The 23,062-nt window shown below is 44.0% G+C and overlaps 1 long non-coding RNA gene across 1 annotated transcript in view; it reads left to right on the top strand.

Moving 5' to 3' along the window:
* The first annotated feature begins 8,321 nt into the window (after positions 1 to 8,321).
* Positions 8,322 to 23,062, top strand: part of LOC134563453 (uncharacterized) — a 468,018-nt gene continuing 453,277 nt past the window's right edge. Inside the window, exon 1 of the long non-coding RNA XR_010083381.1 lies at positions 8,322 to 8,847. This is a non-coding gene — a long non-coding RNA (uncharacterized LOC134563453). The remainder of the gene's footprint in view (positions 8,848 to 23,062) is intronic.

Here is a 23,062-nt window from a genome sequence, read left to right on the forward strand (position 1 = left end):
AAGGATGCGACCCCACATTAAGTGTTTGAGAGGGGTTAAGTGTTTGAGAGGAGAGAAGAAACTTAGAAAAAAGTTTAGAGAGCTGATAGAAAATATCCCAATTCCCTAATTTGAGCTAAAAGCCCAACTTCAGTAAAAAAGCAACCAAAATTCAAAAGAAAAAACAATATATTCAGTTGTCATAAACTTGTGCTTACTGTACACGCTTGACACCAAGTGCACTGCCGAGGATGTTATTTCATGACACTATTTACATCCTTCATAGAATAAAAAATTCTGAATGTATTTCACTGGTGTCCTAGGGGGACTATGATGCTTGTATCCCCAATCATCTGTTCTGTCTGTCCTGTATATTGAGTTCTGTGCCTTTATGACTGGCTCTGAGAGCAAAGCAGAAAACCAAGAAACGCCAAGTTTGTTTTGAAAACAGCTCTCATTCCTGCACATTCCTCACCAGACAGTGGTTTGTCTGAAGCACAGACTGGCAGCTGGGATAGAGATCTTTTTTTGCTTTTTAGTTAGTTTTAGCTAGCTGGGGCAGAAAAGCTCCCTGGACTGTTTTTTTGGGTTTTTTTTTTTTTCCCTTTTTCTTGGGACTTTTTATATCTGCTCCGGACTGAAAACCCCAGAGAAGCACCAAGGGCTGGAACCTCCAGAGGGACTGGGACTGATAAAAACTGAGTGAGCTGAGCTACCCACAGCAAGGATTTTTTTCAAGTTTGCCATCTCTCTTCGGAGCAGCGAGAGGTTTTACTGTTTCATATTCATTCTTTATGCTTGTGGGCATTTTGTTTGTTAAATAAATAGGTTTTTTCCACTTTTCTCCAAAGAAGTTCTTTCTCTGGACCGGCTGGGGGGAGGGGCCTTTTGGGTTTGCTTTCCAGAGGGACCCTATTCAGAGGTTTCCTCACAAATTTGCCCTAAACCAGGACAGCTAGATAATGAGATATTATCCCTATTATTATCTAGATAATATCTGAGATACCATCTATCTATTTATCTTAGGTAGAGTTTCAATAGACTTTTTTTATATTTCCTGAGAATCTGCCTAATTAATGATGTGAATTCATTTGTTGGTGTTTGAATATCAAGAATACATTGCTAATGCTGTCAGAACTTTTGATAATGCTACTCCCTTTCTTCAGCATTCTGTGGCGTTTGTAATGCTTATAAAATGCCCTGAAAATACAACTGGTTGAATATGATATTGTGGCTAAATGAGAGTTTTATAGAAACACTGGTTTTTCCATGAAAAATTAAAAATAGTGTTCTAAATCATGTTATCTTGGTGACAGTATTGAATTGAATATTGAATATATACATTCCCAATTTTGTGGTCCTCCAAGCTCTGCTTGGGGCCGGCTGAGTACTGAGAGGGCTTCACAACAGCTGTGCTCTTTGAAAAAGCATATCCATGCTCTGGAATGTAACATATTACTCAAGGTTCACTGTTTCTTAAGGCAAAAGTATGTATGGTGGTATGGTTGTACAAAAATGCACATTGTGGCTGGGATGACAGAAATGTGTCATTGCTTCTGGGCTAATAACCAGGAAACTATTCATGGTGATGGCTGCTGAAAAGCTACCTAAAATAATGGAAAAGAGGAGGTGAGAAAGGTAAATTTCAGCTTTGGATATACCTTTTTAATAATTATTTGCTTGTTTTCACATGCACAAATACTTGTCCACATAAGTGCAAGTTGACAGAACTCCATTGTACATGTATTAAAAGACAGGGTTTACCAGCAAAATCTGTGGCATCACAAAAGTATCCCACAAGAGCAGCAGCTGCTGGCAATAACCACAGATTTACTCTCCAGACCCTTCCCCAGCTCCATTCCCCTTCTCTGGACATGCTCCAGCACCTCAATGTCTTCTTGTAGTGAGGGGCCCAGAACTGGACACAGCCCTCCAGGTGGGGCCTCACCAGTGCTGAGCACAGAGGGACAGTGTGAAAAAAAGCATTTGGATCTGCCCACAAAATGAGCATTGGTGTCCCTGCCTGTGTGAGGGGAGTTGGAGCTAGATGATCTTTAAGGTCCCTTCCCACCCAAACCGTCCTGTGATTCGATGGTTTGCCAGCTATTACCAGATAAGACAGGAAGAACTCCGGCACAAGGGGGCCTGTATGTATTCAGAGGGGCAGCCCCTGCAAAGCAGATCATGACATTTGCTGTTAACACATCTCTTCATCATTTACTCCATAACCACGAAATGTGTGTAATGGCCAGCACAGGCAGATTTAAGCAATGCTCTCACATTTCTTTTGATGTCTCATCAGATTTCCTGGTCTTTCCAAAGACAAAGACAGAAGCTGTTTCTCCCAAGCAACCTGTCCAGTTCTGTGCATGAATATAGCCCCAAATAAATACACAATATGGTAATTAACTATCTCCTGGCTTTGTTGTTTCTCTCATCTTTTCCATTTGGGAAACCTCCAATCAGCTTTCCTGTGGTCTGTTATTTTACTTAAACTGTTTCCATCATCCAACTTAGATCACGTTTCTCTTCATACCACAGTACTTCTCCAAAGAGGTGAGACCTTCCTGAAGGCAGAGAAGGTTCATGCTGATGGAAATCTGTCACACTTCTCTCCTATCCAGTACTATGTTCTAAAAGGTTAACATTATATTGCCACTCAAACCCCCTTATTCATTGCAGTAAAAAAAAAAAAATTTAAAAATTTTTAAAAATCAGAGGCCTGCAGTAATTTCCAGTAACATTTGATGAGAACTTTAAGATATTCTCTTCTAGTGAGGGTATTAGAACTCATAAAATAATTCAGCCATTTGTTTCCAAAACTTAAAATGCATGAAGGGGAAAACAAAAAGTATAATGCAAGAATTGTTAAAGGGAATAGTTAGATGAAAATAGCAAAAATTAGGAAAACTTCTAATGCTATATTTTCTATTACATTTATTGATTTTAGCTGATTAAATATATCAGTGTTGGTACTGGGGTAGAATCACAGAACTGTTTGAATGCACTGATTTTGCTGGCTTCCTTTTTTTCCTCTAGGCATAATTATAAAATATGAACTTTACATGAGAAAAAAGAAAACTAAACCAGCAGGGAAATTTCTCCCTCATGAAATCCATACTTTCCAAAGGCTGATGGCCCAGTCCTCCAAGAGTTGCAGAGATTCCTAAAGAAAATGCCCTGGGCTCCACCAGAGACCAGTCACTGATCTAGAGCCATTCATAGAGCATGAATTTTATGTGATAGCATGTCATGGGTTGGCACTGGCCAGATGTTAATGCACCCATGAATATATGTTTTTTCTCTAACAACTCCTGTGGGATGTGATCAGGAACAGAGCAGAGCAGGCTTAAATCTTGAAAACAAAAAAAAACCCACCAAAACTTTATTAATTACATAAGAACAGGGACAGAAATACTCTTAAACACACACAGAGACAGAAATAAAAACTTCTTAGAACATTTCTTCTCCCAGTTTCTACCTCCCCACCCATCACTTTTCACAGACCAACCTTTGGGTTTTAGATCAATCACCACTCAAAAAAACTAATCTTCAATTCAGCAAGGGAGAGAGGAGTCTCTCTGGCACCACAGACTGTTCTCCAGAACACACAGGTCTACTCCTTATGTGTTCCCATGTCACCCGTGGCACCGCCCAGAGAAGTCTGCCAGGGTGACTCTCTCTTTTTCCTATGTCCAGCGCTCTCACCGCTGTCTCATAGGCCAAAACTACATACAAGGCTTTTTAAGGATGCTGCATGCCGAGCTCTCCCCTTTTTTACCCAGGGGCTGGGGTTCCAGGAGCAGGTCTGCCCTGAGGGCAGAGGGCGCCACCTCACCCTCCCCCTCTTTTCTCTGCTCGCTCCACTCTTCAAGTGCCAGTCACTGTAGCAAAAGCAAGGGCAGCTGCATCCACCCAAAAATGCAGTTTATGTTCAAAAGAGACTTAAGTTCAGTCTATGGCTGACATTATGCAAGAGAAGTCCAGCTCAGAAGGCTACTCCTCTCATTCTTCCATCGGGTTCCTTCCAATCATGCTTTATCATCTCAGTCTCAGGCCGCTTCCCTCTCTCCGAAACCACCAGTCATGAGAATCAATGTCTAAGAAAAGTTTATTTCTGCCAAGCAAGGGTTAACAGCTTCTATCTCCCAGCAGGGTGCAGACACAGGCACTCCCAGGCTCGGCAACTCCCACGTGGCTCGGCACCTTCTCCCGGAGTTTGGGGGTGGAGGAGGGTGAGCACACACAGAAGGCACTTCCACAGTTTTCCACCCCTCCATCCTGGACGGGGCAGTTCAGTTCCAGTCCTGTCCCCTCTCTTCTCCCCCCCGGGGGCTCCGGCTTACCTGAGCCGACCACGTATTTCCCCTCCCCCACCCAGCCTCGTGGCTGGGCAGGGGAAAGAGGCCTGACACGTCTCTCTGCTGAAACCGGGATCTGAAAAGAGGCCGAACCCCCTAGACTCCTGCTTTTAACTCTTTGTGTCCTCAGAGGCGTGTCCAAACCTCCGAGTGACCAATCTAGGTGCCAGCAGAAAAGCTGATTACTGATTGGACTGCCCACATCCCCCTGGAAAAAAAATTCACCTCCCTTGCAACCACGACATAGCAGTAAACACAGCAAGTGTGCTATCTACAGACTGGATATCAGGACAAACAGGAGAGACTGTCAAGCAGTGGTTTGATTTTTTTTTAAGAGAAATGGAAGGAAAAAAATAAATTAGGATATATTCTTAATTTTTTTCAGGCAATAGAAAAGCTGAAATCTAACACCTAACACTGCACTTCCAACAATTTTTCAAAAAGCTGCAAAGGTAGAGTTAATATCTTGAAACTTTGTTTTTACATTTCTCAGATTTGAGGTATTGAAAATTAAGAAGAACCATCAAAATAGATCAATTCGCGAAGGAAAAAAAAATAAAAGCTCTTATCTTTGATAATCTGTTGGGGTTTTATTTGAATAAACAAATTAGGAGTCTGCCAAAAGAAGACCCCAAGCTATTTGTTCCCAATGTTTCCTGCAGACTTTGGAGAGCCTTATTCAGTTTGGCCTGCTGACCCTCTGTGGAGGCCCTGATCCTGCACCACCATTTATTTCAGGAATCTGCAGGTCAGTTCCCTACATCAGCTCCACAAATATTGTCAAGGTGTGCAAGGATAATAAGTACAACTGCCAATTGCACCCACAGATATCACTTTGGTATTCCAATAAGAGTCTGAGTTTTCCTTCTCTGCTAAGCACCCACCTGCCACAGAAACAGCTGAAAACCTCGTAATACTCAGCAGGAGGACCAAAACCCTGGCTTTGAATGCTCATCTTTCATTTCCCTTATTTTGATTTTAGGGATTTTTTTTTTCTTGTTCCTGGTTTAAGAATACTTGAAACTATGACTACAGGATCTCTAAGGTAAATTTAGACCCACTCTTTTCTGTTGGAAGATACTCTTCTATTTACACTTCCCAGTTATTTAGAAAAACAAAAGGAAAATCAAATACAGAAATATCCTTTCCAGATGTCACTTTCTCAGGGGGTGGGAATACCAGTGGAAGAGTTATTAATTACTTGGTAAATTCTTGTTTAGCCTGAGATATACAAAGGTTTATGTCCCTTACACACACCTCTATAGTTGAATAGCCACACACAGACAGGGACCCTTCAGCACTGGAGTGCCTGAGACACGTTGTGCTCTAGAGCTTAGGTTCCAGAGGAGCTGGAATCACAGGGAATGCCTGTCATGGGGGCATCACCAAGCACCATAGCAGCCTCAGGCAGGTGCATGGCAGTACAAGGAACTTCCAGCACACGGCAAGAACTTCACAGCTGCTTTAGCTACACTGGACCATGCCCCAGTCCCTAGTGGGGCAGCCCAAGGTTGAGAAACTTCTAGTAAAACCACAGCACAGAGTCTTCACAGCCCTAGAATAGCCCAGCTGAAAAGGGGTTTCATTGCAAAGATACCTTGTAGCCTTTGCAGAATTAGCTAATGATATCAAATACAACTGCCTTTCCTCAAAAGGTGCCTTACTCCTTCACCCTCATCTTTGAATACTCACTGCAGTTCCCCTGAGGGTGTCAGGGTTGGGGTCAGCAATCACAGGCAACAGCAGCATCCAAGTGAAGCAACCCCATTACTTTCTAACCCCAAAATTACAGCCAGCAATTCTCCCAAGCTTTCACTCTCTTTCCCAACAGGAAAACCCTAGGAATCCAACAGCAATTCAGAGCCTTTCTTTCCCAGCTGCCATCCTCACAGAAGCAGCCTTCTGCTTTTCAAGCCCTTTTAAAGAAAAAACTTTCAGGATGTTCTGCAATGCAAAGAGGAAGCCACCAAACTGTAGAGCAGGGAAGAGGGTTAATTGAATGTCTTGATAGCCAAGTAATAGCAGCACAGTTAATTTAAACAAGAAATCTTGCCATGACCAGAGATGAACCACACAAAAATTTGCTGTGAGAGTATTTTTGCAAAACATTCTGGTAAGCAATGAAACATAAAAATGCAATTCAGGCTGTATTTATCATATCTTCACTACAAACATTGCATCACTGCTAATTTCAGGAAAAAGAAAAAATATTCTTCCTACCTGAAAGGTGACTGAGGCTGATAGGTACTGCATGTTTTGCACATCAGACTGTGCCTTAGAGTCTCACATACCCTGGAACACTACCTCAGAGCCATGTTCTCACCTATCCCAGTGGGGAACCTCCAGCAGGAACAAATTACGCAGATTCAAGCTTAATGAGGGAACAACCCATGAATCAGGAGAATCATTTTGCTTGTGGAAGCCTGCATCCAGTCACCATCCTTCCCAAAATATTGCTCAGCTTTATCCTGTATCAGAAAATTTCACCTCTCCCTTCCTCTTGACCCACCCTAGATAACAGGCTACATCTGGGGCAACACAAACTGCCCTGCACCTGCTTCCTGGGGCATGGGGAAAGGATGACCCTATGAAAACCCATGGTGAAACATGTCTGGAGGTGTAAAACCAGCCCCCGGCCCAATGTCCTTTGCTTTGAGCAAAGTCGTATAACTGGAAATACTTTTGAAGCAACTGGAATAGTGTTTTATGTTAGAAAGCAGTGGCACACAATCCATCACACATCCTACATCCTCACCTTTTGCCCTGGGCTCCTGTTGTTCATAGCAAGTCATTTAACATTTCTGGGCCTCACATCCCTCTACATAGACAGGATAATTCTGCCTAGGCCAGAGGAGAAGATCAGTATAAGTAGTTTCTATATGAGCCTTAGCCAAGCTCTCAGCTGTACCATTTCTGTAGGATGGTTGTACAGTCCCACCACAAATCATCACAGCTTGTTGACAGTTGGCATTTTTGGGGACCTTCATGTAACACTGGCCCTAAGTTCAGCATTAGTGCTGGAATGAGAAAAATAATATAATCTGTGACTAATACAAAGCAAATACTAAAGTAATACTTTTGCCCACAGCAACTGAAATCCAAAACAGACAAGCTGTATGGAAGTACTTAGCCCCCTTTCCATTGCCTTCCAAAATGTAGTACGGAGGAGCCAACTGCCCACTCTGACAGGGATGCCTGCTTCCCCTGCCTCCCTGCTTTGCTCTGGCCCTGTGTACAGCCCATTACCACTCCAGTGGAAACAAACAGCAAGGCTTCTCCCAGCCTCTCCAGCCACAAAATGTTTAGGCAGAAGAACTATCTTTTCTGTGATAAAAAAACCTCAATAAATAAATGCACCACCCTCCTCCTTTTTTGAAGCAGACTTCAGGGAAGAGATGTTGCAGGAGACATTGTCATGCACGGCTCTTTCAGAAGCTGGGCTGGTGGGTTTAATAAATGAATAAACAAATTAAAAAGCTGATCTCCTCGCACTGCTCCCAGGAGAAGTGGGGGCAGCCCCAGCTTGGGGGAAAGGAGGGGCCAGCGTCTGCCGACTGCCGGGGGAGCAGCGAGGGGCCGGGGTGTAGCTGCTGGTCACGGATGCTGCCCTGGAGCCGGGAGCGAGCAGGAACCTTTCTGGGGCAGGATAAAAATGTTGACTGTAGATAAGCGAGGTGCAGGTGGGAACTGAGGGTACTGCGGTGGCTCCAGCCGGTCCCCAAGGTTTGCTTTTGGGGTTTATAGGAAGCAGGTGCTGCCACTCAACGGTCTTGGCTTATTCAACCAGAGTTCAGTCTGTCCCCTGAACCAGAGTGCAGTCAGTGCATGTCAGCCATCCGGGCATCTCCTGTCTTGGCAGAGCCCTTGCAGGAGGAAGGGAGCAGAGAAAACAAATAAAAGCTCAGAAACTTGCAGAGTCAAACTCTTTCCCCTACACAGGGACGGAACTCCGAAAGCTCTGCTGGCTCGTTGTGGTGTTGGTGGAGGGTTAAAAAAATATAATTTCTAGATTGAGTAATGTATAGGGGGAGGAAAGTAGAGAACGTACAACTGGAACTTGACGCAGCTAGCTGGGAACAAGCGTCAGTTTCGGTAAACAGCTCCATGCTATTGTTTTAACCAAATCAAGTGTGGATCAGGGTAGAAGCGTAAGTATGATTTAAGATAGTAACTAAGGAATAGGATAATCAGTATCTAGGGGTGGGGGTTAGTTAACATGTGTATAATTTAAACTATAAAAATCACGAATCGACTCTGTATGCTTTGGACATCAGATTTGGGTGTATTATCACCCCGGTGTCCCGCGCGCTGGAATAAAGAACCGCATATGATCGCCTCTGTGTGGTTATATGTTTTCCTACGCTAACATTTTTGGCGACCCAGATGGGACCTTGTGGGCGCAGCCAGGACCCCGCGACCCGATCACGCTCCAGCCGGCACCGGGTGATTTCTCGGGGAGCCCATCGGCGCCGCGACCCTCGCCGCTCACAACGACCCCTGGTGAGAGGTAAGGTTCTTTATTCTCTGGTCTGGGGGCCTGCCATTAAGACGCAGCGAAAGCTACGCTTGGTTGGGCAAAAGGAATTCCTGGTGGTATTGCCTAGGCAGCCGTCCGTCAGACATCGCGAAAGCGTTGCAGGTTCGGCATCTGTGGTTTTTATGTATCTGTAATATGGAGAAACTAAAAGGGTTAAAAGAGGTTTTGGGCAACAATAATGCCTCTATACCAAGTTCTTCTCCGTTGGGTTGTTTGTTGGCACATTGGAAAGAGGGGAACTTCGGTCAGGAATTACGAAAAGATAAGTTGATTGAATATTGTAATGTTCACTGGCCAAAATACGCTTTGCCTGAAAATCAGAGGTGGCCGAAAAACGGGTCTTTTGATGTGAAGGTTATTATGCAACTTAGATCGCTTTGTACACAAGATGGAAGGGTAGAACAATTACCATATATTGACTTATTTCTGTGCTTGCTTGAGAAACCGGTTTTGTAGCTTGACAAAATGAAAGCAATGAAGCTTGAGAATAATAAGTGTCTGGCTTGCGTCCAAAATAAGCATTGTATGGAACATGCAGGTTTAAGTGAAATTTTAGGGGGAAAAAGAGATGAACTGGAATCGGAATTATTAGTATCTCCCATGGCTCCCGGAACCACCACGGCCCCCTCAACACCAAGTTCTACCCCGCTCACCCTGACCCCACCTGATTCTCTTACACCCCCCTCGCTCGCGCCAGCACAATATGTTTCACCCCCACCTTTGTCTGCTAAAGGTAATTATCCTCCTCTGCCTGTGCCAGCCGCTCCTCCGCTTGCCCCTCCTCTGCCTGCTCAGAGAACCCCCCCTTCTCCACATACACCTGCTCAAAGCTATCCTGCTCCCCCGCCCACACCCGCTGAAAGAAAATATACTGATCTTCAAGTAGACAGTGAGCAAGGAAGAACTCAGCTTGCCTTTATTTTTCTGGGTCAGGCACAGGAAGATATTAGGAAAAAGCTACAGAAACTGGAAGGTGAAGAGTTAAGAAACTTGGATAAACTCCTAGAGGTTGCCTGGAAAGTTTATAATAACAGGGACAGAGAAATTATCAAGAAACAGGGGCAAAGCCTTTTGGCAGTCTTACAGAGACAGGGGCGGGGACGTGGTAGAGGTGGTCGTGGCGTTAATAGAGGTGGCTTTGGCAGAGGTTCTGGTCATGGTAGATTAGGTTTGAATCAGTGTGCATATTGTCGGATGGAGGGACACTGGAAAAGGGAGTGTCCAAACCGGTTTAGCCAGAATAGTCAGCCTCAGTTAGACAGTATGTTTAATCAAAGTGGTGAGCATCAGCTGGAGGGTGTAGCCAGGGTCATGGTTTTACATGAGAGGGAGCCAGGATCAAGAGAGCCCATGGTGACTTTGCATTTAGAAGGAAAAGACGTAAATTTTCTCATTGACACGGGGGCCACACATTCTGTACTAAATTATCTTGAGGGGCAAATCGGGAACAAGTCAGCAGCAGTCATTGGAGCCACAGGGAAGGAGGAAGTACGGCCATTCTTGCAACCCCTAGAATTGAGCTTTGAAGATAAGATCTTGACCCATGAATTCTTATACATGCCAGACTGCCCAACTCCGCTCTTAGGGCGCGATCTACTGGCAGCACTGAAGGCAGTAATTACTTTTGAGAATGGTGAACTCGTAATGAAAATTCCGGAGTCTAAGACAGGAAAGATTTTGATGATAAAAGAAAAACCAATTTCTAATATTCCTAAAGAAGTAGAAGATGCAGTAATTCCCTCTGTCTGGGAAACAGATGTACCTGGAAAATCTAAATTGGCACAACCGGTACATGTAGAGTTAAAAGAAGGAGCAAAGGCTGTACGAATCAAACAATACCCTATAAAACCAGAAGCACGACAGGGAATAGCAAAGACCATTGATAAATTTTTAAAATATCGAATTCTAGAGGAATGTAAATCGGAATACAACACCCCAATTTTCCCAGTGAAGAAACCCAATGGTGAGTATAGACTTGTACAGGATTTAAGAAGTATAAATGAAATAACAAAAGACATTCATCCAGTGGTTGCCAATCCCTATACATTGTTAGCATCCGTAAAAGAGATATATAAATGGTTTACTGTAATTGACTTAAAAGATGCTTTCTTCTGTATACCCCTTGACCAAGAAAGTAGGAAACTATTTGCCTTTGAGTTGGAACATCCAGAAAGTAGAAGAAAAACTCAGCTCACCTGGACTCGATTACCGATGGGGTACAAGGGGTCGCCCACTCTCTTTGGAAGTCAACTGGCAAAAGAACTGGAAATCTGGACCAGAGAAGGGCAAGTACCAAGAGACCAATATTTATTACTCCAGTATGTAGATGACATTTTGATTGCAACAGAGGAAGAAATGACCTGCATAAAGGTAACCATTGAGATCTTAAATTCACTAGGAATGGGAGGGTATAAGGTATCCAGAGAAAAAGCACAAATTGCCCAACAGACTGTGATTTACCTGGGATGTGAAATCTCACAAGGGCAGAGAAAACTGGGTACTAATCGTATTCAAGCTATCTGTGCTATTCCAGAGCCTCAGAATCTACACGAGCTGCGGATCTTCCTCGGAATGACAGGGTGGTGTCGCCTGTGGATCATGGACTATGGACTGATTGCAAAACCCTTGTACGAAGCTCAGAAGACGCAGCCGTTCACCTGGGGCAAACCACAGAAAGAGGCCTTCCAGAAGTTAAAGGAAGCACTGACAACTGCTCCTGCTTTGGGGTTACCTGATCTGTCTAAAGACTTTCAGCTGTACGTGCATGAAAGGCAGCGACTGGCACTGGGAGTCCTGACCCAACGACTGGGAAGCTGGAAAAGGCCGGTGGGTTACTTTTCCAAACAACTCGACAACGTAAGTGCCGGATGGCCTTCATGTCTGCGGGCAGTGGCAGCTACCGTGCTGCTGATACAGGAAGCCAGGAAGCTCACAATGGGAAGACACATAGATGTCTATGTGCCACACATGGTAACTACAGTCCTGGAACAAAAGGGGGGCCATTGGCTCTCTCCAAGCCGGATGATGAAGTTTCAAGTAATCCTGACTGAGCAGGATGATGTTGCACTAAAAACAACTAACCTCTTGAATCCAGCTCTATTTCTAGGTGCCACAGTTGAGGAAGGTCCATTAGAGCATGACTGTCTAGAAGTCATCGAGCACACTTATTCAGCAAGAACAGATCTGAAGGATGTCCCCCTGGAGCAACCAGAGTGAGAACTCTTTACAGATGGAAGCAGCTTCATGGAGAACGGAGCCAGATACGCGGGATATGCGGTAACTACAATTGATGTAGTAATAGAGGCAAAATCACTACCACCTAACACGTCTGCACAAAGGGCAGAACTAATCGCATTAACCAGAGCACTCGAGCTGAGTGAAGGGAAGACAGTGAATATTTGGACTGATTCCAAATATGCCTTTGGAGTAGTGCATGTACACGGAGCTTTATGGAAAGAAAGAGGACTGCTGTCCTCCCAAGGGACGAATATTAAACATCAAGATGCAGTCCTACAATTGATAGATGCAGTACAAAAACCTGAACAAGTAGCAATCATGCACTGCAAGGCACATCAATCAGGCAACTCCAAAATTTGTGAAAGAAATCGAAAAGCAGATTGGGCAGCCCGTCAGGTAGCGCGAGAGGTGCAGAAAACAATGGCATTGATACCATCAAGACTTAATATCTCTCAATTTAATTTGCCTCCGAAGCCAAACTATACAATCGAAGATGACAGACTAGCACAACTGCTGAAGGCACAGAAGAACGCAGAAGGGTGGTATGTAACCGCACAAGGGCAAATAGTGGTACCTCCTTTGGTAATGAGAGAAATTTTACAGGTAAAACATAATGAGTGTCACTGGGGTGCAGAGGCGTTGGTAAAGTGGTTAAGACAATACCTAATCTCAGTACGGATGCAAACAATGGCCAAGTCAGTAATGTCTAAATGTGAAATCTGTCCGAAAAACAATCCCGTAGCTAGACGACAGGCACAGTTAAGCAGAATTCGGATAGGAATAGAACCAGGAGACTATTGGCAAGTGGATTTTGCAGAACTGCCAAAAACTCGGGGATACAAATACCTGTTAGTAGGGGTTGACACGTTTTCTAGATGGCCAGAAGCCCTTCCCTGTCGCACAAACCAAGCAAAGGAAACAGTTAAGTGGTTATTACAGGAGATCATTCCCAGGTTTGGGGTGCCCCTAGAGATATCATCAGACAGAGGCCCACACTTCATAGCCACGGTGGTACAAGAGGTAAGCAAGTTATTGAAAATATCTTGGGACCTCCACACACCGTGGAGACCCCAGTCAAGTGGGCAAGTAGAAAGAATAAACCAGACACTGAAGAGGCAGATCAGTAAAATATGCCAGGAAGCCAAACTGCAGTGGCCACAGGCTTTGCCGATCGCATTGCTGAGGGTTCGGATAAAGCCTAGGAGTAGGATGTCAGTTAGTCCTTATGAAATATTGTATGGGAAACCATATGAATCTCCTAACCCCAATCCAAATGTTCATGTCACAGGGAAACAAGATGTGTATAATTATGTTCTGTCCCTCGGGAAAACTCTAGCTCGGCTCCGAAGTGTTCTCGTGTGGAACAGACCACTGGCCCTGGAGAATCCAGTCCACAATATCAAACCAAGAGATGAGGTATACATCAAAACCTGGAACGAAGAACCACTAAAAGAGAAGTAGACTAGTCCCCATCAGGTACTGCTAACCACCTTTACAGCAGTCAAAGTGGCTAGAGTAGAACCCTGGATACACTACACGCGTGTGAAGAAAGTCCCTCGTGGAGTCCAGTCGTGGGCTGTAGAAACTTTTGGACCAACAAAGCTGAGGCTGAAACGTCTGTAACTGTTCAAATGGTATTAGTAACTGTGCTCATGCTCTTCCTGTGGGTAATGTTAATTTCATGGATACTAATGTCACCAGTAGGGATTGCTGTTACTTTGGGATATGGGATACAGAAGGGTCAACTAACAACTCTTCATTCTAGAATGAAGAGAGAGATACAGGCAAAAACACAAGTAATAGAAATTTCTAATGAAATTCGGGCTGAGAATGTAATGATTGGATTAGTCAGAGACTTTGCCAAAATGCATAATACCAGCAGAATAACGGCCTGCCTGCCAATACCAAAGGCAGCAGGGGACCCAGTAAGCTAGGGAATAATAACATCAAAATTACCTGAAATAAGAAGGAACAAAACAATTAACTGTAAACAAGTACCAGAGTCAAGGGTGGTGGTCAGAGAATACTGGAAGATAACAGAAGATTCCTATATGCAACCCATGAGAAAGTCAGAGTGCATTCTTAGTAATGGCAAATTGGGACAAATCATAGAGTGGTGGGTTAAAGACCAAGACCTTGCAAAATGGCAATGTTGGTTTCTACGCTATCAAAAGATCAAGGACAACGCTACAGAAAGTGTTGTGGTGTAGAAATGTGAAGAGAAGGATTGGAAAGGACTGGAACCTTGGGACAGTGCATGGTCTGTGAGCATCCTCCAGAAATTCCAATATATGGAAAGCACACCCTGGTGCATTAAATGGAAAAGCTCTGAAAATGAGACAGATCCCACAGTGGCAAATACTGATACTAGCAGTCAGAAAGAGGCAAATAAGGTAAGTTGGTGGGTATGTAAGAAAATTTATGATTGCACCTCTGACAATCTAGAAATGAAACAGTGGTCACCATTGGCAATAGCCTTACGAATTGGTTGTGCCTGCAGGAAAATTAAACACAAACAAGGCAAAATAGATTCTAAGATTATAGTAGGATGTAGCAGGAGTACAATTCGAAGTCCAGGACCATTTGTATGGGCAATGAGTGATGGCACATGGACAACACACTTGCCTATGGACGGGGAGGTAAGAGAAATCACCCTGGGCCTTCCCACTTTATGTCCAATTTGGAAGAAATCCCCATTTAACAGGAGCAGTGAAGCCTTGCAAATAAAAGCAAAGCGAGACGTCTCAGAAGACGAGAACCCAGATGACACTTAGAAGGAACCCTCTAGTGGAGTAAAGATTGGGTGGGCCCTAGAATCCTTGTTTGGTCCCATTGCAAATTATCGAAATAGAGAAATGCTATATAGACTCACAGGTCAGGTAGACAGATTAGCAAGAATCACACGAGAGAGATTTAGGGAACTCAATGTGCAATTACAGGCCACCACCAAAATGACCCTGCAAAATCGTTTGGCTTTAGATATGTTACTTTTGAAAGAACACGGAGTGTGTGGATATTTAAAGGGACAAATCGACCATTGCTGCATCCACATCCCAAATGTAACTGCAGATGTAGAACATGACATCAGTCAGTTAAAACAAATAGAGCATGAGGCACAAAAGGAACAAAAGGATTTAGCTACTAGCTGGTTGGGTAAAATCTTTGAAAGATTAGGATAGAATGTGAGTTCATGGATAAAGTCTATCCTTGAAAATCTGATAATTTTACTGATTATATTTTTAGTAATTTAGTTAGTTTACAGAATCCTGAAGAGAGAGATACAGAAAAAGGCATCTTAGAACAGGACCATAATGAAGGCATTGGCACGGAACCCAGCACCTTCAATCCGCAACAACATCCCGGACAAAGCCTATGACAACAGAGGATTTGAAGATGAACATCCAGTATGAACTCTGAAGCCTAATGGACTGTATTAAGTGAAAGCATTTACACTTAGTATATTAGAGTGAAAATACTTTCAAAGGGGGGAATGTTGGTGGAGGGTTAAAAAAATATAATTTCTAGATTGAGTAATGTATAGGGGGAGGAAAGTAGAGAACGTACAACTGGAACTTGACGCAGCTAGCTGGGAACAAGCGTCAGTTTCGGTAAACAGCTCCATGCTATTGTTTTAACCAAATCAAGTGTGGATCAGGGTAGAAGCGTAAGTATGATTTAAGATAGTAACTAAGGAATAGGATAATCAGTATCTAGGGGTGGGGGTTAGTTAACATGTGTATAATTTAAACTATAAAAATCACGAATCGACTCTGTATGCTTTGGACATCAGATTTGGGTGTATTATCACCCCGGTGTCCCGCGCGCTGGAATAAAGAACCGCATATGATCGCCTCTGTGTGGTTATATGTTTTCCTACGCTAACAGTGGGGCACATCCCAGATGTGTCGGGGTCCTGGGTATGGGCCCAGCATCTTACCCGAGCTCACCGGCCCCAGATGGGGTAGAGGGATGGGCCACCTCCCGGTGTGTCCCGCCCCGGCAGCGGCGACTGGGTCCCGCAGGCTGGGGGGTGACGTGGGTTCCATTCCATCCCCCTGCTCCTGCCAGGCTCCACAACACTCAGAGCCAGAGGATTTTGCAGCGCAGTGTTGCACCAAAGCCCATACACGATGCACTGCTCGCTCCCCATCCTGCCTCCTGCCTCTGGATAAAACTGCGTTTCTGAGCACTGGATGGGAACAAAAAAAAAAACCAAAAAAACCCAAAACAAAACAAACTCCCAAGGCCAAAGATTGTTGAAACAAAAATATCAGTGGGTGGTTGGGGCTGAAATGATACGAGCTGACCTGGTAGGGTAGAGGGATGAGGGATTTGCTTGTTCCAAACAGGTCTTTTAAACACCAATCTGACAAGCCAGAGAGGGGTTTACCGTGCCAGTGGGCCTGATAGTGAAGGGTTAAAGATGATTTCTGCATGGCAAGCGGCTAACTGCGGGTGGTAGGGGAGCTAGAAGATGCACGGCCTGCAAACCTGATGCAGCCAGGCCTTGGAACAGGACATCAGCTTACTGTAACTAGTGTCATACTATTGTTTTAACTGAATCAGGTGTGACTCGAGCCCGGGAGATAATTGGGGAAGAATTGTCTTAACCAAATCAAGTATAACTTAGGGTAAAAGTATAGGTATGATTTGAGACAGTAACTAAGGATCAGGGGAGTCAGTAGCTAGGGGTGGGTGTTAGTTAACATATGTATAACATGAATGTCACCATGAGATTTTCCTAGTTTGCTGAGCGTTCATATTAAAGTAGAAGGTTTGCACCTTCTCATGCTCTTTCATGTAAACAGCAGTTATGTTTTATAAACGTTACCATTGTTTTCACATTCTTCTCCAAGGAGAAGAATGATTGTGACAGTCCCTTTGACCAATGTGGTTGAGAGGTGGGAATACCACCCTCCAATCCATGGTCACCTTGCTAAAAGTATATAATAGGAAGTAATAAACAAAGCGGAGATTCTCCTCTGCTGCTTTTCTGCTCTCCCAAAATTCCTGACTCTGCGTGTTATTTGAGCGAGGCTAACAGCGACACATGAAGGTATAAAACCACAAAGCAATTTTGTACTCACGGGCACAAGATTTGGGCATTCCATCGTCCCTGTGTCCTGCGCGCTCTAGTAAAGAACTGCCATATGATCGCCTCTGTGTGGTTATATGTTCTTCCTATGCTAACATTTTGGCGACTCAGATGGGACCTTGTAGGCGCAGCTAGGACCCTGCGACCCAATCATGCTCCAGCCGGCACTGGGTGATTTCTTGGGGAGCCCATTGGCGCCGTGACCCTCGCCACTCAAAATGATCCCTGGTGAGAGGTAAGGTTCTTTATTTTCTGGTCTGGTCTGGGTGCCTGCCATTAAGACGCAGCGAAAGATGCGCTTGGTTGGGCTAAGGAATTCCTGGTTTTGCCTTGGCAGCTGTCCGTCAGTCATCGCAAAAGCATTGCAGGATTGGCATCAGTGGTTGAAATGTATCTGTAATATGGGGAAGCTAAAAGGGTTAAAAGGAGTGGGCAGCAATGCCCCCATCCCAAGAACTTCTCCTTTGGGTTGCTTATTGGCACATTGGAAAGAAGTGAATTTTGGTCAAGAATTACAAAAGGATAAAACTGATTGATTATTGTAATGTACAGTGGTCGAACTACCTGCGGGACAAACCGGTTTTGTTAGTACAGTGCAGTCTGAAAGTAGTGAGGCTTGAAAATAATAAGTGCCTGGCTTGCATCCAAGATAAACATTGTATGCAACATGTGATTTTAAGTGCAGCTTTGGGGGGAAGAGGAGATGGACTGGACCCGGATTTGTTAGTGGCACCTACAGCCCCCTCAACACCCAGTTCTACCCCGCTCACCCTGACCCCACCTAATTCTCTTACCCCTCCCTCGCTTACGCCTGCCCAATATATTTCTCCCTCACGTTTGCCTGCTGAAGGAAACTACCCTCCTTTGCCTAGATATGCCTCTCCCCTGCCTGTTCATGGAAACCCCCCTTCTCCACATAAGAGTACCCTCCTCTCCCACCTACACCTTCTCCGCTGGCTTCCATCCCCTCTGCCCCCCCTGTACCCTCCTCTGCCAGATTTGCCTGTTGCTCCTGTCCCAGGTAATAATCAGGAAACAAGAGCAAAGTCTTTTTGCATTTTTACAGAGACAGGGGCGAAGACATGGTAGAACCAGTCAGGGCAGTAATAGAAGTGGTTTTGGCAGAGGTCCTGGTCGTAGAGGGCTAGGAATAAATCGATGTTTTGTAAAATAGAGGGACATGGGAAAAAGGAGTGTCCAAACCCGTTTAGCCAGAATGGTCAGCCTCAGTTAGACAGCATGTTTAGCCAGAGTGGTCAGCCCCAGATGGATGGTGTAGCCAGGGTCATGGTTTTACATGAGAGAGAGCCAGGATCGAAAGAGCCCATGGCGACTTTGCATTTAGAAGGGAAAGACATAGATTTTTCTCATTGACACAGGAGCAACACATTCTGTATTAAATTATCTTGAGGGGAACAGTTGGGAACAGGTGAGCAGCAGTCATCGAAGCCACAGGGAAGGAGGAAATACGGCTATTCCTGCAACCCCTAGATTTGAGCTTTGAAGAGAAAGTCTTAACCCATGAATTCTTATATATGTCCGAATGTCTAACTCCGCTTTTAGGACATGATCTATTAGCAAAACTGGAGGCAGTAATTACTTTTGAGAATGGTGAACTTGTAATGAGAATACCTGAGTCTAACACAGGACAGATTTTGATGATAAAAGAAAAACCAATTTCTAATATTCCTAAAGAAGTAGAAGATGCAGTAATTCCCTCCGTGTGGGAAGCAGATGTACCTGGAAAATCTAAGTTAGCACAACCGGTACATGTAGAGTTAAAAGAAGGGGCAAAAGCTGTACAAATCAAACAGTACCCTATAAAACCAGAAGCATGACAGGGAATAGCGAAGACCATTGATAAATTTTTAAAATATCAAATTCTAGAGGAATTTGAGTCAGAATACAATACCCCAATATTCCCAGTAAAGAAACCCAATGGTGAGTATAAACTCATACAGGATTTAAGAGGCATAAATGAAATAACCAAAGACATTCATCCAGTGCTTGCCAATCCTTATACATTGTTAGCATCCATAAAGGAGATATATAAATGGTTTACTGTAATTGACTTAAAGGATGCCTTCTTCTGTATACCCCTTGACCAAGAAAGTAGGAAACTATTTGCCTTTGAGTGGGAACATCCAGAAAATGGAGGAAAGACCCAGCTCACCTGGACCTGATAACAGATGGGGTACAAGAACTCTCTGACCCTATTCAGGAGTCAACTGGCAAAGGAACTGGAAATCTGGACCAGAGAAGAGCAAGTACTGAGAGACCAATATCTATTACTCCAGTACGTAGATGACATTTTGATTGCAGCCAAGGAAGAAGCAACCTGCATAGGGGTAACTATTGAGATTTTAAATTCATTAGAAATTAGAGGATATAAGGTGTCCAGAGAAAAAGCACAAATTGCCCAACAGTTTGGAAGCTGGAAAAGGACAGTGAGCTATTTTTCCAAACAACTCGACAATGTAAGTGCCAGGTAGCCTTCATGTCTGCAGGCAGTGGCAGCTACCATGCTGTTGATACAAGAAGCCAGGAAGCTCATGGTGGGAAGACACATAGATGTCTATGTGCCACACATGGTAACTGCAGTCTTGGAACAAAAGGGGGGCCATTGGCTCTCTCCAAGCTGGATGATGAAATTCCAGGTAACCCTGACTGAGCAGGATGACGTTGCACTAAAAACAACTAACCTCTTGAATCCAGCTCTATTTTTAGGTGCGACAGCTGAGGAAGGTCCATTAGAGCATGACTGTGTAGAAGTAATCGAGCACACCTATTCAGCAAGAACAAATCTGAAGGATGTCCCCCTAGAGCAACCAGAGTGGGAACTCTTTACAGATGGAAGCAGCTTCATGGAGAACGGAACCAGATAGGCAGGATATGCGGTAACCACAATTGATGTAGTAGTAGAGGCAAAAGCACTACCACCTAATACATCTGCCCAGAGGGCAGGACTAGTTGCATTAACCAGGGCACTAGAGCTGAGTGAGAGGAAGACAGTAAATACATGGACTGACTCGAAATATGCCTTTGGAGTAGTGTATGTACATGGAGCTCTATGGAAAGAAAGAGGACTGCTGTCCTCCCAAGGTACACATATTAAATATCAAGATGCAGTCCTGCTACTGATAGATGCAGTACAAAAACCTGAACAAGTAGCAATCATGCACTGCAAAACACATTAATCAGGCAACTCCAAAATTTGTGAAGGAAATCGAAGAGCAGATTGGGCAGCCCACCAGGTAGCGTAAGAGGTGCAGAAAACAATGGCATTGATACCATCAAGACTTAATATCTCTCAATTTAATTTGCCTCCTAAGCCAAAATATACAATAGAAGATGACAAACTAGCACAACTGCTGAAGGAACAGAAGAACACAGAAGTGTGATATGTTGTGGCTCAACTTCAATATGTAACCGCACAAGGGCAAATAGTTGTACCTCCTTTGGTAATGAGAGAAATTTTACAGGTGAAACATAATGAGTGTCACTGGGGTGCAGAGGCATTGGTAAAGTGGTTGAGACAACACCTAATCTCAGTATAGATGCAAACAATGGCCAAGTCAGTAATGTCTAAATGTGGAATCTGCCTGAAAAACAACCTGATAGCTAGACGACAGGCACAGTTAGGCAGAATTCGAGTGCGAATAGAACCAGGAAACTACTGGCAGGTATATTTTGCAGAACTACCAAGAACTTGGGGATACAAATACCTGTTAGTAGGGGTTGACACATTTTCTGGATGGCCAGAAGCCCTTCCCTGTTGCACAAACCAGGCAAAAGAAACAGTTAAATGGTTATTACAGGAGATCATTCTCAGGTTTGGGGTGCCCCCAGGGATATCATCAGATAGAGAGCCCACATTTCATAGCCACAGTGGTACAAGGGGTGAGTAGGTTATTGGGAATATCTTGGGACCTCCACACACCATGGAGACCCCTGTCAAGTGGGCAAGTAGAGAGAATGAACCAGACACTGAAGGGGCAGATCAGTAAAATATGCCAGGAAGCCAAACTGCAGGGGCCACAGGTTTTACCAATAGCATCACTGAGAATTCGGATGAAGCCTAGGAGTGGAATGTCAGTCCTTATGATATATTGTATGGGAAACCATAAGAATCTCCCAACCCCGATCCAAATGTCCATGTCACAGGAAAATAAGATGTGTATAATTATGTTCTGTCCCTCGGGAAAACTCTAGCTTCGCTTTGAAGTGTCCTCTTGTGGAATAGACCACTGGCCCTGGAGAATCCTGTCCACAATATCGGACCAGGAGATGAAGTATACATCAGAACCTGGAATGAAGAACCACTGAAAGAGAGGTGGACTGGTCCCCATCAGGTACTGCTAACCACCTTTACAGCAGTCCAAGTGGCTGGAGTGGAACCCTGGATACACTACACGCGCGTGAAGAAGGTCCTTCGTGAAGCCCAGTCTTGGGCTGTAGAAACAATAGGACCGATGAAGCTGAGGCTAAAACATCTGTAACTGTTCAAATGGTATCAGTAATCAGGCTCATGCTCCTCTTTGGGTAATGTTACTTTTGTGGATACTAATGTCACCAGTAGGGATTGCTGTTACTTTGGGATATGGAATACAGAAGGGTCAACTAACAACTCTTCATTCTAGAATGAAGAGAGAGGTACAAGCAAAGACACAAGTAATAGAAATCTCTAATGCAATTCGGGCTGAAAATGTAATGACTGGATTGGTCAGAGACTTTGCCAGAATGCAAAATACCAGTAGAATAACAGCCTGTCTGCCAATACCAAAGGTGGCAGGGGACCCAATAAGCTGGGGAATCATAACATTAAAATTACCTGATATAGAAGGGAACAAAACAGTTAAATGTAAACAGGTACTAGAGTCAAGGGTGGTGGTCAAAGAGTACTGGAAGATAACAGAGAGCCTATATTCAACCCATGAGAAAATCAGACTACACTCTCAGTAATGGCAAATTAGGAGAAATCATAGAGTAGTGGGTTAAAGACCAAGACCTTGCAAAATGAGAATGTTGGTTGCCACGTTATCAAAAGATCAGGGAAAACGCTACAGAGAGCATTGTGGTGTAGAAGTGTGAAGAAAAGGATTGGAAAGGAATGGAACCCTGGGACAGTGCATGGTCTATGAGAATACTCCAGAGATTCCAATATATGGCAACCACTCGTTGGTGCATTAAATGGAAAGGCTCTGAAAATGACACAGACCCCACAGTAATGAGTACTGATACTAGTAGTAGGAAAGAGGCAAATAAAGTAGGTTGGTGGGTATGTAATAAAATTTATGATTGCACTTCTGATGATCTGGAGATAAAACAGTGGTCACCATTGGTAGTAGGCTTACGAATCGGTTGTGCTTGCAGGAAGATTAGACACAAACAAGGCAAGATAGATTCCAAGATTATAGTAGGATGTAGCAGGAGTACAATTCGAAGTCCGAGGCCATTTGTATAGGCAATAAGTGATGGCACATGGACAACACACTTGCCTGTAGATGAGGAAGTAAAAGAAATCACCCCAGGCCTTCCCACTTCATGTCCAATTTGGAAGAGGTCCCCATTTAACAGGAGCCATGAGCCCTTGCAGATAAGAGCAAAACGAGATGCCCCAGAGGACAAGAGTCCACATGACGCTTGGCAAGAACCCTCTAGTGGAGTAAAAATTGGGTGATCCCTAGAGTCTTTGTTTGGTCCTGTTGCAAATTATCAAAATAGAGAAATGCTATATAGACTCACAAGTCAAGTAGACAGATTAGCAAGAATCACACAAGAAGGATTTAAAGAACTCAACATGCAATTACAAGCCACCACCAAAATGACTTTACAAAATTGATTTGCTTTAGA

This window comes from Prinia subflava, chromosome W (assembly GCF_021018805.1).
Source record: "Prinia subflava isolate CZ2003 ecotype Zambia chromosome W, Cam_Psub_1.2, whole genome shotgun sequence".
Lineage (NCBI taxonomy): Eukaryota > Metazoa > Chordata > Aves > Passeriformes > Cisticolidae > Prinia > Prinia subflava.